Raw genomic sequence first — 11,716 nt, forward strand, 5'->3', positions numbered from 1 at the left:
GATTTTCTCTTTGGAGTGAAAGAGGATGAGAGGTGACTTAAAAGAGGTGTTCAAAAGGATAAGAGGCATAGATCGAGTGGTTAGCCAGAGACTTCTTCCCCAGGGCTAAAATGGCTGATACAAGGGGACATAATTTTAAGGTGATAAGAGGAAATATAAGGGGAATGTCAGAGATAAGTTCTTTATGCAGAGACTGGTGGGTGTGTGGAACGTCCTGCCAGGGATGGTGGTAGAGGCAGATGTATTAGGGGCATTTAAGAAACTCCTAGAAAAGCACATGCATGGAGGGCTATGTGGGAGGGAAGGGGTAGATTGAAGGGCCTGTGTATGCTGTAGTCTTCTATGCCCTATGTACTATGAGATTATCTTTACGATCACCAAAAGAAAAGAGAGTACAATGTAATCTATGTTTTATCAGGGAGGGTGGAGGAGAGAAGGAGAACTCATTTTCCATGCAGTGCACAAGATCTTGTTAGAATAACATGAAATCAGACTGCTCAGTATGGCACCATCTCCCACAGGGACTCAAACTCCTTGACTTGACTAAAAAGGACCCACCTATTTCCGTGTTAAAGTACGGAAAACAAGAGGCAATAAAACCTTAATGTTTTTGATTTTATCCCAGTGGGCGTGCCTTATCTTTACAAATACACAATTCTTAGGGTTCACATGGAAGCCATGAATCATTTCACGCCCAACAGTGACATGGCAAAGCTCAAGTGACTTAGTAGATCCCTTGGCTGTCTGGAGATTGACCTTTCAATGCAGTTAATGGGTGCACGTGAACAATATTGTTCACAAAAGTAATTTACTGCTGAGAAAGTGCAAAACATTTCCCTCTATGCTTTCAGCTGGTGAGCCATTTATCACAAATTAAGAGTACTTTGTTCAAAAGGCCAGTCAATAGCATGGAACTTTGAGTGCTTATATTCCAATATACTTCTCTTTCTAATTAGCCACAACAGTACCTTCATGCGAGGAATCCATGGATGACACAGCAGATTTACAAACTTGACACTCATTTACTTCTAATCAAGATCAAATTGATTTCTACTTTTGGTAGATTAGTGGCTATCCATCCAATATGTTAGAGAACTCAGCAGATCAGGCAGCACCTATGGATGGAACTGAGTAGTCGGCATTTCAGGCGAAGACCCTTCATCAAAATAAATGAAATGTTCTGATGAAGGTTCTCAGCCTAAGATATAAACTGTTCATTTTCCTCAGCTGCTGGGTTCCTCCAGCATTTTGTGTGTGTGTGTGTTGCTTGAGATTTCTAGCTCCTCAGAATCTCACGTAACTAATGTTAACCAACCCAATTTTTTTCTTGAACTCTGATCTTCTCTACCACCATTGATCAAGACAAAGTGGAAGATAAGAAACCCTTCATCAAAGGTAAAAATGGGCTACTGGTGGACCATATGGCTCACATCACATTATGCTTCAGATTGTCATATTTGTTTTGCATTTCAAATAATTCCACACCTATTTCCAAAAAATGATTATCTCCTTGTTTAAGTCCATCCTACACTTTTATCTCCATTCACTCTCATCACAGGTTCATCGGTTTATCAATTTTGTTTCAGTTTCTGAAAAGACCCACTCCCAGTTTTATGAATCTGATTGGTCTGGTTTCAATGACACTGATCGAGCTAGTGTGGCACCCCATTAAGATTAAGTAATTCTGTTGTCTGTATAAAGTCATAGAGCACAGAAACTGGTCCTTCAGCTTGTCCAAGCTGACTGCATTAACCAGCAAGCTAGTTCAATCTGCCCATATCTGGCCCATAGCTCTCTAAATCTCTCCTATCCATGTATTCATCTAGATGGTTTTTAAATATTGCTGATGTGCCCATCTCAAGGCCTTAAGGGCAGCACGGCAATGTAGTGGTTAGTGCAATTGCTTTACAGCACTGGCTGTAAGATCAGGGTTTAATTGCCACCGCTGTCCTGTAAGGAGTTTGCACATTCTCCCCGTGACCGTGTGGGTTTCCTCCCACATTCCAAGGACGTACGGGTTTGGGTTAGTAAGTTGTGGCCATGTTATGTTAGCACCGGAAGCACTGTGACACTTGCAGGCTGCTGACCACACATCTCAGACTGTGTAGGTTGTTGACACAAACAGCTCATTTCACTGTATGTTTCAACGTTTCAATGAATATGTGACAAATAAAGCTAATCTCTTTTATTGTTTAATCCCAACCATTATTTCTGGCAGTTCATTCTAAATACACACCACCCTTCGTGTGTCTTCTCTATACCTTCACTCTCTTCTCCCACAATAAAGAAGCTTTCTTTTTATATAAAGCCCCTTAAAAAACTACTCCATTACATGCACAGAAGTACATTTAAGCACGAGGTTTTGAATGCTGACTGAAAGCTTTGGTATTAAGCCCTGCATTTATCACTGTCGCTCAATGTTTTTCAACAGCACTCCTTTTCTGTCTCAGTAATATGTTTGCATACTCAAAACCCAATAAGCACAATTACCCTGCTGTCCTGTTTCGCCACATCCCAGAGGGTGCTGAGTTATTTTTGGCTGCAAATTCTACTCTAGCATTTCCCAGCACATATGGTACAGAAAGGAAATCCAACCTGGCTACCTTTGCACTTATTTCAGATTCAGCTTTAGAAATGTTTTGTTTTGTTGAATGAGACGGCCAAACGAGCATCCCGATTTTGTAGAGAGGGCGAGAACAGTTTCTGTGCTGATCGTCAATTTAGAGATTTAACTTCAATCCTTGGTTCTCACACTGAAAGACCAATCACCACTATTTCAAGGTGAACCTTTATCATTATTCTCAACGCATTTAGTGGATGGGAGATCTTTCCAAGGTTACTCACGGGTCTTCCTGACCAGAATGAGAATCAGATTCATGGATTACCCTGAGAAATATAACACAAGGAAGCTAAATTTCTCAGAATGAGAATTGGGTTTATTATCACTGGCATGGGTTGTGAAATTTGTTAACTTAGCAGCAGCAATTCAGTGCAATACATAATCTAGAAGAAAAAATAATAAATAAATAAATAAATTACAGTATATGTATATTGAATCAATTAAAAAATTGTGCAAAAACAGAAATAATATATATTTTAAAAGTGAGGTGGTGTTCATGGGTTCAATGTCCATTTAGGAATCGGATGGCAGAGGGGAAGAAGCTGTTCCTGAATCACTGAGTGTGTGCCTTCAGGCTTCTGTACCTCCCACCTGATGGTAACAGTGAGAAAAGGGCATGCCCTGGGTGCTGTGGGTCCTTAATAATGGACGCTGCCTTTCTGAGGCTCTGCTCCTTGAAGATGTCCTGGGTACTTTGTAGGCTAGTAGCCAAGATGGAGCCGACTAAATTTACAACCCTCTGCAGCTTCTTTCGGTACTGTGCAGTAGCTCCCCCTCCTCCCATACCAGACAGTGATGCAGCCTGTGTTTTTTTTTGTTATAAATGTAGGTCCATTTACCATCTATCTGCAAGACCTACTGTGATAACTCATCTATTCTTCCCAAGTATACTAGCTTTCCCACATAGAGAGAGAAACACAGCATATCACCATTTACAAGATCCTCTCCAAGCCTGATTTAGAGCTATATTACTGGTCCTTCAGCACCTTCTAAAACCAGAACTCCCTATTCATAGGCCCATAGAGGGAAAAATCACCTTTTTTTAACCTCTCAGTTTAGAAAACAATGTGTCCTATGTAGAACTAGCTGGGGTTTCCCAACTCTGCTGTGTCATAGCTAAGGTGAAGCACCATTTTCCTTACCTACATTTCCTTTCAAACCTATTGTTTGACAACCATCCCTACTCAAAGGAACTGAGAATCATCTGAATCTTCGCCGTGTTCTAAATAACTCCAGTAGTGGACGTTAAACTAAGAGGAATGAATAGAACAAAATCACGAATGGTCTTTGAAAAGGGGTGTTGGATTATGTTATGTAGCAAATCATTCACTGAGGCATAATATAATCTCTGTAAGTTTGTGCTCATCTAATTTTGCAATAAGTGTTGTGTTTTTTTGAGTATGATATCCTCCTTTATTGTTAAACTGTGAGACTGTAATAGTCGCACAGCTTTGTGCCATTGCCTCCACAGCTAAGCTGAGGGCTTATCTCCATCAGTGGATCGTTAAAATGTATGAAGAACAGAAACACTCCCACCACCCTAGATATCCTACACAACATTCCTCCTCCAATAAGATCATAAAACACTCCTTGTATTTATTTATAATTTCTTACAACTTAAAATGAGGCCATTTGGCCCATTTACTTCTTGCCAGCTCTCAGACCATCCTTGTTATTCCCTTTGTTGCACTTATTTCTCCACATCTTATTTTTCCCCATATTCTTTCAGAGGAGTGTTTGATGGCTTTGGGCCTGTACTCACTGGAGTTTAGAAGAATGAATACACATAATTATTTGGCCTGCACAGCCATCTGTGGCAATGACTTCCACAGATTCACCGCCCTCTGGCTGAAGAAAATGTTCCTCATCTCTGTTCTAAATGGACGTCCTTCAATTCTGAGGCCATGCCCTCTGGTCCTAGACTCCGCTGCTATAGGAAACCCCCTCTCTACATCCGCTCTATTGAGGCCTTTCACCATTCAGTAGGTTTCAATGAGATCCCCCCTCATTATTCTAAACTCCAGTGAGTACAGGCCCAGAACTATCAAATGCACCTCATGTTAACCCAAGTCCCTTTGCACCTCTAATTTTTGAATTTTCTCCCCACTTAGAAAATAGTCCAAGCCTTTATTCCTGTGCCTCCAAGTACTTTGAAACCTCGGCCTTTATAGCAGATTCCAACATCTTGCCAACCACTGAAGTCAGGCTAACTGGCCTATCATTTCTTTTCTTCTGCCTCCCTCCCTTCTTAAAGAGTGGAGTGACATTTGCAATTTTCCAGTCCTCCAGAACCATTCCAGAATCTGGTGATTCTTGCTGAAAGATCACTACTAAACCCTCCACAATCTCTTCAGCCACATCTTCCAGAACCCTGAGGTTGTTACAATGCAACTCATCCCACTGACTGTAATTTTGCCATATCATCTGTCAGTCCTTCCTCACGGTCTAACTACACTGCATATACTTGTATACCAACTGCACCATCCTCAACCTTATCACACCAGTTCACATCCCCCAGCCAAATCACTTTAAGCCTTCCTCAACTTCTTTAGCAAATCTGCCCACAAGGATATTGGTCGCCCTCGGGTTCAGATGTAACATATCCTTTTCGTACAGGTCATACTTTGCCCAGTAGAAATCCCAATGATACAGAAATCTGAATCCATGCCCTTTGCACCAATTCCTCAGCCACACTCATCTGCCAAATCATCCCATTCTTACCCTCACTGGCACGAGGCACAGGCAGCAATTATTACCCTGGAGGCCCTGTTTTGCAGCATTTTGCTTAACTCCCTATATACTCTCTTCAGTACCTCCTCCTCCTCCTGTGTCATCGGTACCAATACATACTACGACTTCTGGCTGTTCGCCCGCCCTCTTTAGAATGCTGTGGGCTCGATCCAAGACATTCCTGACCCTGGCACCTGGGAGACAACATACCATCCAGGTGTCTCTTTCACATCCACAGAATCTGCTTTCTGCACCTCTAATTATGGAATCACCTATCACAACTGCTCTGCTCTTCTCCCCAACACCTCTCCACCCGCTTCTGAGCCAGAAAGACCATCCTCCAGATAGTAAAACAATCTGGAGTGTTTAATGGCTCTGGGCCTGTATTTGCTGGAGTTTAGAAGAATGAGGGGCAATCTCATTGACAATGATCAAATATTGAAAGCCCTAGATGGAGAGGATGTGGTGAGGGTGTTTCTTTCAAGGGGGAATCTAGGACCAGAGAGCACAGACTCAAAATGGAAGGAGCAGAGACGAGGAGGAACCTCTTTAGCCAGGGTGGTGGATCTGTGGAATTCATTGCCACAGATAGCTGTGCAGACCAAGACATTGGGAATATTTAAAGTGGAGGTTGATAGATTCTTGATTAGTAAGGGCATCAAAGGTTACAGGAAGAAAGCAGAAGAATGGGGTTGAGAAATAAAATAAATCAGCCATGATGGAATGGCAGAGCAGTCTCGATGGGCCAAGTAGCTTAATTCTTCTCCTATGTTTTATGGTCTTATGACTCCCCTCTTTGAGCAATTTACAGTAAGGCTTTAACCTGCCAACCAAATTCTATGGTCATGTAACACTGCAAGTGTCCTGGGTGTTGCAGTTCAGTATCTACTGCCTTCATCAGCAGATCTGGTATACAACAGTCTACAATATTTTACTATTCCTGATAGGGTTGTGGCTAATGCTTTACTTTTGGCAGGTCCCCACTACAAACATCAAGCATGGTTAATGCTGCATGAATACCACTAAAGATTTTATAAGTGAGGTTTTAATGGGTAAACTACTTATTGTTGGGCTAGTTTTAATAAGAGAGAAACGGAATTTAAGACCTAGTGGAGAAATAGTACAGGGTTTGGGGAGGTTAGTTGGGGAGGTGAGATTAAATGGATAATCATTTCACAACAGATCAAACTAAACTGAGGCCTCTTGGCTTCATCATTATCATTCTGCTTGAGAAATCTTGCAGTTTCAGACTTGCTGCCTTGTTGTTACTTCCAATGATAAGTATTCCACTATGAGAAACACTGACGCGTTACAGCCTAACGCTAGAAGCATAAAATTTTACAGCGCCGAAGACGGCCATTCAGCCCATTGTTTCCGTGCTGGGCGAAAAACATCCGCCCTAATTCACTCTTATTCCCTAGTACCACAGCCTTGCAAGCTACTGCATATCAAGTGCTAATGTTAGATTTTTTTAAAAATATGAAGAGGCGTTCTCCCTCCATTAGGCAGTGAAATCCCCAGGATGGGGGAAAATATCTAGAAAATGCAGTATAACTACAGGTACTGTTACTGTTATAAGTATTCTTAACACAAAAGATTTGCGAAAAAAAATTGTATCGATTTCCCCCGGAGCTGCTGTCCACGAGAGGTCGCGTTCACGGGTCGTTTGTGATTAACATCAGTTTTGGTTCTGTGAAACAATTTTAAATGAGAGAGGTAGCATTTTTAGTAAAAATACAACAGGACCCTTTTAAAAACTGCTCTACATTGTTGAGGAAACCAACCTTACGTGTTGTGGGGGGTGAGAAGAATGGGGAAGTACAAGCCTCGTTTGGCAAAGTGTTTCCTCCACCGCCTCCCCAATTCCAAGACTTTCCCTTCAACCTACTTTCCAGTGATGCACAACAGGGCGATCGGAGACAGCGACCGTGTCCGCCTGAGAGTGCATCAGCCCAGCCCGGGATCCCAGAGAGAGAGAGCCGAGTCTCTCCCAGCCCCACTCTCCGTTCAGCATCTCACGGCACGGAGAGGTGAATGAAATCTTATTCACTTACCTGTGGTCGCCAGCTCTGGAGAGCCAAGTCGCCCCTATAAACAGCGCAGCATCTTTGCATCTGAAAGGCAGGGCGGTGGAAAGGAGGAAGCAACAGGCGCTTGTTTAATCTCGATCTATTTCAGTCTTCGGTCAGTCCGTCGGTTCGCAGACAGCTTCTGATTCGAGCCACCTCCTCCTTATATTTACTTTCCCCTCTCTATTGCTCAGAGAGAGAGAGAGAGAGAGAGAGAGAGAGAGAGAGAGAGAGAGAAAGCGTTGTTTTCTACATATCTTGCCAACCCAAACCTTCAGTTGCTGCCGGGAGAATTCTTGGTCTGGCTTGTTGTCATCTTTAATGTATTCTCTCTTTCCAGCAACCACCCCCCACCTCTCTTTCCTTGGCTGATTTTTGTCTCTCTTTGTGCAGGCTGTGACTGTGTGTTGTGTGTTTCCGTTGGAACCCGATCCCCGAACTGCTGCAGAAGCCGAGGAGAAGGAATCGCCTCCTCCCACAACTACGAGGAGAGCGCGCTCCTGTTTACAGCATCAGGAGGAATCACCGACTCGGGAACAGCACTCAGCCCTTGCCCCGCTTCAAAGGGCTCTTCATCACCTCTGGGCACTGGAACTGAGATGACAGAATATTCTCTCTTCCCACATTTAATAACTTGCTGAGACAGTAGTTTTAATCCATCAAAATTTAATTGTAGTATCATCAGTCACAGGTATTGATTCCAAAAGAACTTGTCACTGCAACCACAGATGCTGCCTGACCAGCCAGCTATTTTAAGCTTTTACTGTTTGCCATAAGATTCGGTTAGTTTATTGTCATTTACAGCAGTGTGCAATGACATCCCTTGCTTGCATGAAGCTCACGGAGTAAACATGGCTATAATAAATACAATAATAAAGAGAGCAAGTGCAAGACAGCAGAAGTAACCACTAGCTGTGGTCTCAGAATCAGAACTGGGTTTAGTATCATTGACTTAGGTGACGTGAAATTTGTAATTTTGTGACAGCAGTGCAGTGCAAGGACACAACATCACTGTGAATTACAAAAATAGTTAAGTAGTCCAAAATAAAGAAATAATAGGGTAATGTTGTCATTCCTGCCTGTAGCCATCAAACTTTACAACTCCTCCCTTGGAGGGTCAGGCACCCTGAGCCAATAGGCTGGTCCTGGACTTATTTCCTGGCATAATTTACATATTACTATTTAATTATTTATGGTTTTATTACTATTTAATTATTTATGGTGCAACTGTAACGAAAACCAATTTCCCCTGGGATCAATAAAGTATGACTATGACTATGACTATGCTCATGGACCATTCAGATATTTGATGGTGGAAGGGAAGAAACTGTTCCTGAGTCACTGAGTGTGTGTCTTCAGCTCCTGTAGCTCCTCCCAGATGGTAGTAATGAGAAGAGGGCATGTTCCAGATAATGAGGGGCCTAAATGATGGATGCCACCTTCTGAGACACTGTCTTTTGAAGATTTCCTCAATGGTAGGGATAGTTGTACCCGTGATGGAGCTGTCTGAGTCTGCAACCTCCTGCAAGCTCTTGCAATCAATAAGTCTCAATAATAAATTCTGATACATGAGGAGCAGAGCCAATCACAGATTATTTCAATGTAGAGAAAATCTATTTATCCAATGCCCTCCGTCAATGTATCATAAAAGCCATGGACATTCACAGCACTGGAGGAGGCTACTTTGTCAATGTCTGTAAAAATCAACAAGCTTTTGGTTACCTCCACGTGCTCTGCAGCCCTAAATTACATCTTCCTAAGTGCTCATCCAACACTGGAAATGTACTGTAAGTTTTTGCCTCTAGTCAGGCAGCAGAGGTAAACAACGAATGAGAAAAGAATGATCAGCGGGTGGGCATAGCAAGTAGTCAGACAACTTGTTTGAAGGGAACTGCAATTGTCATGGGAGATTCTAATCTACATATTGATTGGATGAACCCAACTGGTGAGGGTGTTGCAGAAGAAGAATTTGTGGAGTATATCAGGGATTCCTGCTTCAAACAGTATGCTACAAAATACTGTAATGTGAGCAATGAAAGAGGGTTACTGAGCGATCTTGTGGTATGGGATGCACTAGAAGCTGGTGATCACAATATGATAGTATTCTAGATGCAGTTTGAAGGTGAACATCAGAATCAGGTTTATTATCACCGACATATATCAGGAAATTTATTGTTTTGTGGCAGCAGTACACTGCAAAACATAAAAATTACTATAGGCTATAATACAAATAAATGACACACATAAAAGTTGCTGGTGAATGCAGTAGTGCAAGAGGATTAGCTATGGATGGAGTTCATGGACCATTCAGAAATCTGATAGTGGAGGGGAAGAAGCTGTACCTTCTTGCAGGCCTTCAGGCTCCGGTACCTCCTCTGAGATGGTAGTAATGCGAAGTGGGCATGTCTTGGATAATCAGGGTCTTTAATGATGGATACCATCTTCTAGAGCGCATTCTAACTGACTGCATCATCATCTGGTATGGGGGGGTGGTTTCGGGGGTACTGTGCAGAATAAAGGTAAGCTGCAGAGAGTTATAAACTTAGTCAGCTCCATCATGGTCACTAGTCTCCATAGCAACCAGGACATCTTCAGGGAGTGATGCCTCAAGAAGGTGGCACCCATCATCGAGAATCCCCACCACCTGGTTCATGCCTTGCTCTCGCTGTTATCATCAGGAAGGAGGTACAGAGGCCTGAAAGCACACACTCGGCAATTCAGGAGCAACTTCTTCCCCACTGCCATTCATTTTATGAATGGACATTGAACCCGTGAACACTGCCTTACTACATTTTTTATTTCTATTTTTGCACTACTGATCGAAGTTAACTATTTGATATGTATATACTTACTGGAATTCACAGGTTTTTCTGTTTTTATGTATTGCATTGTACTGTTGCCAAACTTCACGACATATGCCAGGGATATTAAACCTGATTCTGACTGAGGCACCGCCTTTTGAAGATGTCCTTGTTATGGGGAATCTTGTGCCGAGATGGAGCTGACCGAGCCTACAACTCTCTGAAGCCTCTTTCGATCCAGCGTTTTGGAGCTTCCATACAAAGCCTTTATTTTTACAGGACCAAAGCCACTCTCTTCAACTTCACTAATGTTTTCACTCTTCAGCTTAATTACAATGGTATGAAAGTGGAGTTATTTGAAGTGAGTTGGAAAATAAGCTAAGAGACTGGTCAGTAAGTGAACAGTGGTAGCTATTCAAGCAGCCAGTCCACAACACTGAGCAGAAATTTATCCCAGTTAACAAAAGGGATTCTATGAGAAAGAGGCACATTCTGCGGTTATCAAAGGAGGTCAAGGATAATGCTAAATTGAAAGTAGAACATTCAAAGTGGCAAAGGTCAGTGGACCAAGAATTTTTTTTAAAAAACCATCAGTGAAAGACTAAAAAGTTCATAAGAAGGGAGAAGTTTAATTTTGAGAGGAAGTTTATGATATTGATGTAAACAGTAACAGTTTCTGTGGAGATATGAAAAGGAAGGAGATGGTGTTGGACCTCTAAAGAACAAGTCTGATGCATTTGTAACAGGAAACAAAAGTGGCAGATACCTCAAATGATCTTTTTTTCATAATTCTTTGCCTTGGAGATCAGTAAAAATATCCCCAACATAATGAAAGGATAATTTCAAATAATAGGTAGGAACTTGTAAAACTCCAAATTACAAGAGATAAAGAATTAGAAAAACTTACAGGGCCAAAGGCAGACAAATAACCAGGACCCAATGGTCCACACTAAAGGAACTAGCTGCAAAGATAGCAGACTAATTGGTTGAAAATTTTTCAAAACTGGACCAATTCCAGGTGGGTATCAGAAGCTTGGAAAACCTCCTGACTGCCTTGTTGAAACAGAGGAAAGCAGAAGGCAAGGAAGTTAGTTTAGCATCTCTTGTTGGTTAGAATCAATAATCAAAGAGGAAAGTTAAATAGATCAAACCTAGTCAACACAGTTTTATGAAAGATTATTCATGTTTTATAAATTTGCTCAAAATGTTTGAGAATGCAGCAGAGTGAGTTGATAGAAGGGAATCTATAATGGTAGATTGGCAGGGTAGCATAACGGTTAGCGTAATGCTTTACACTGCCAGCAATCACCGATCGAGGTTCAATTTCCGCCACTGTCTGTGAGGAATTTGTACATCTCAAATCATCACGAGGGTTTCCTTCAGGGGCCCTGGTTTCCTCCTGCATTCCAAAGATGTACAGTTAAGGTTCAGGTTAGCAAGTTGTGGTTATGCTAATGTTGGCGCCGGAAGCACGGTGACACTTGCGGGCTGCCCCC

General features: G+C 42.1%; 1 protein-coding gene across 6 annotated transcripts in view; it reads right to left on the reverse strand.

Annotated features, from left to right (window-relative positions):
* The window catches only part of lrrc3ca (leucine rich repeat containing 3Ca), a 68,130-nt gene extending 59,830 nt beyond the window's left edge, over window positions 1-8,300 (reverse strand). For 5 of the 6 annotated variants that reach the window (XM_063038018.1, XM_063038017.1, XM_063038019.1 and 2 more), the window contains exon 1: window positions 7,405-8,300. The gene's annotated coding sequence lies outside the window, so the exon portion shown is untranslated. The remainder of the gene's footprint in view (window positions 1-7,404) is intronic. The other variant, XM_063038013.1, reaches the window with a different exon arrangement.
* Between the last annotated feature and the right edge of the window lie 3,416 nt (window positions 8,301-11,716).

This window comes from Mobula hypostoma, chromosome X1 (genome assembly GCF_963921235.1).
Source record: "Mobula hypostoma chromosome X1, sMobHyp1.1, whole genome shotgun sequence".
Classification (NCBI taxonomy): Eukaryota; Metazoa; Chordata; class Chondrichthyes; order Myliobatiformes; family Myliobatidae; genus Mobula; species Mobula hypostoma.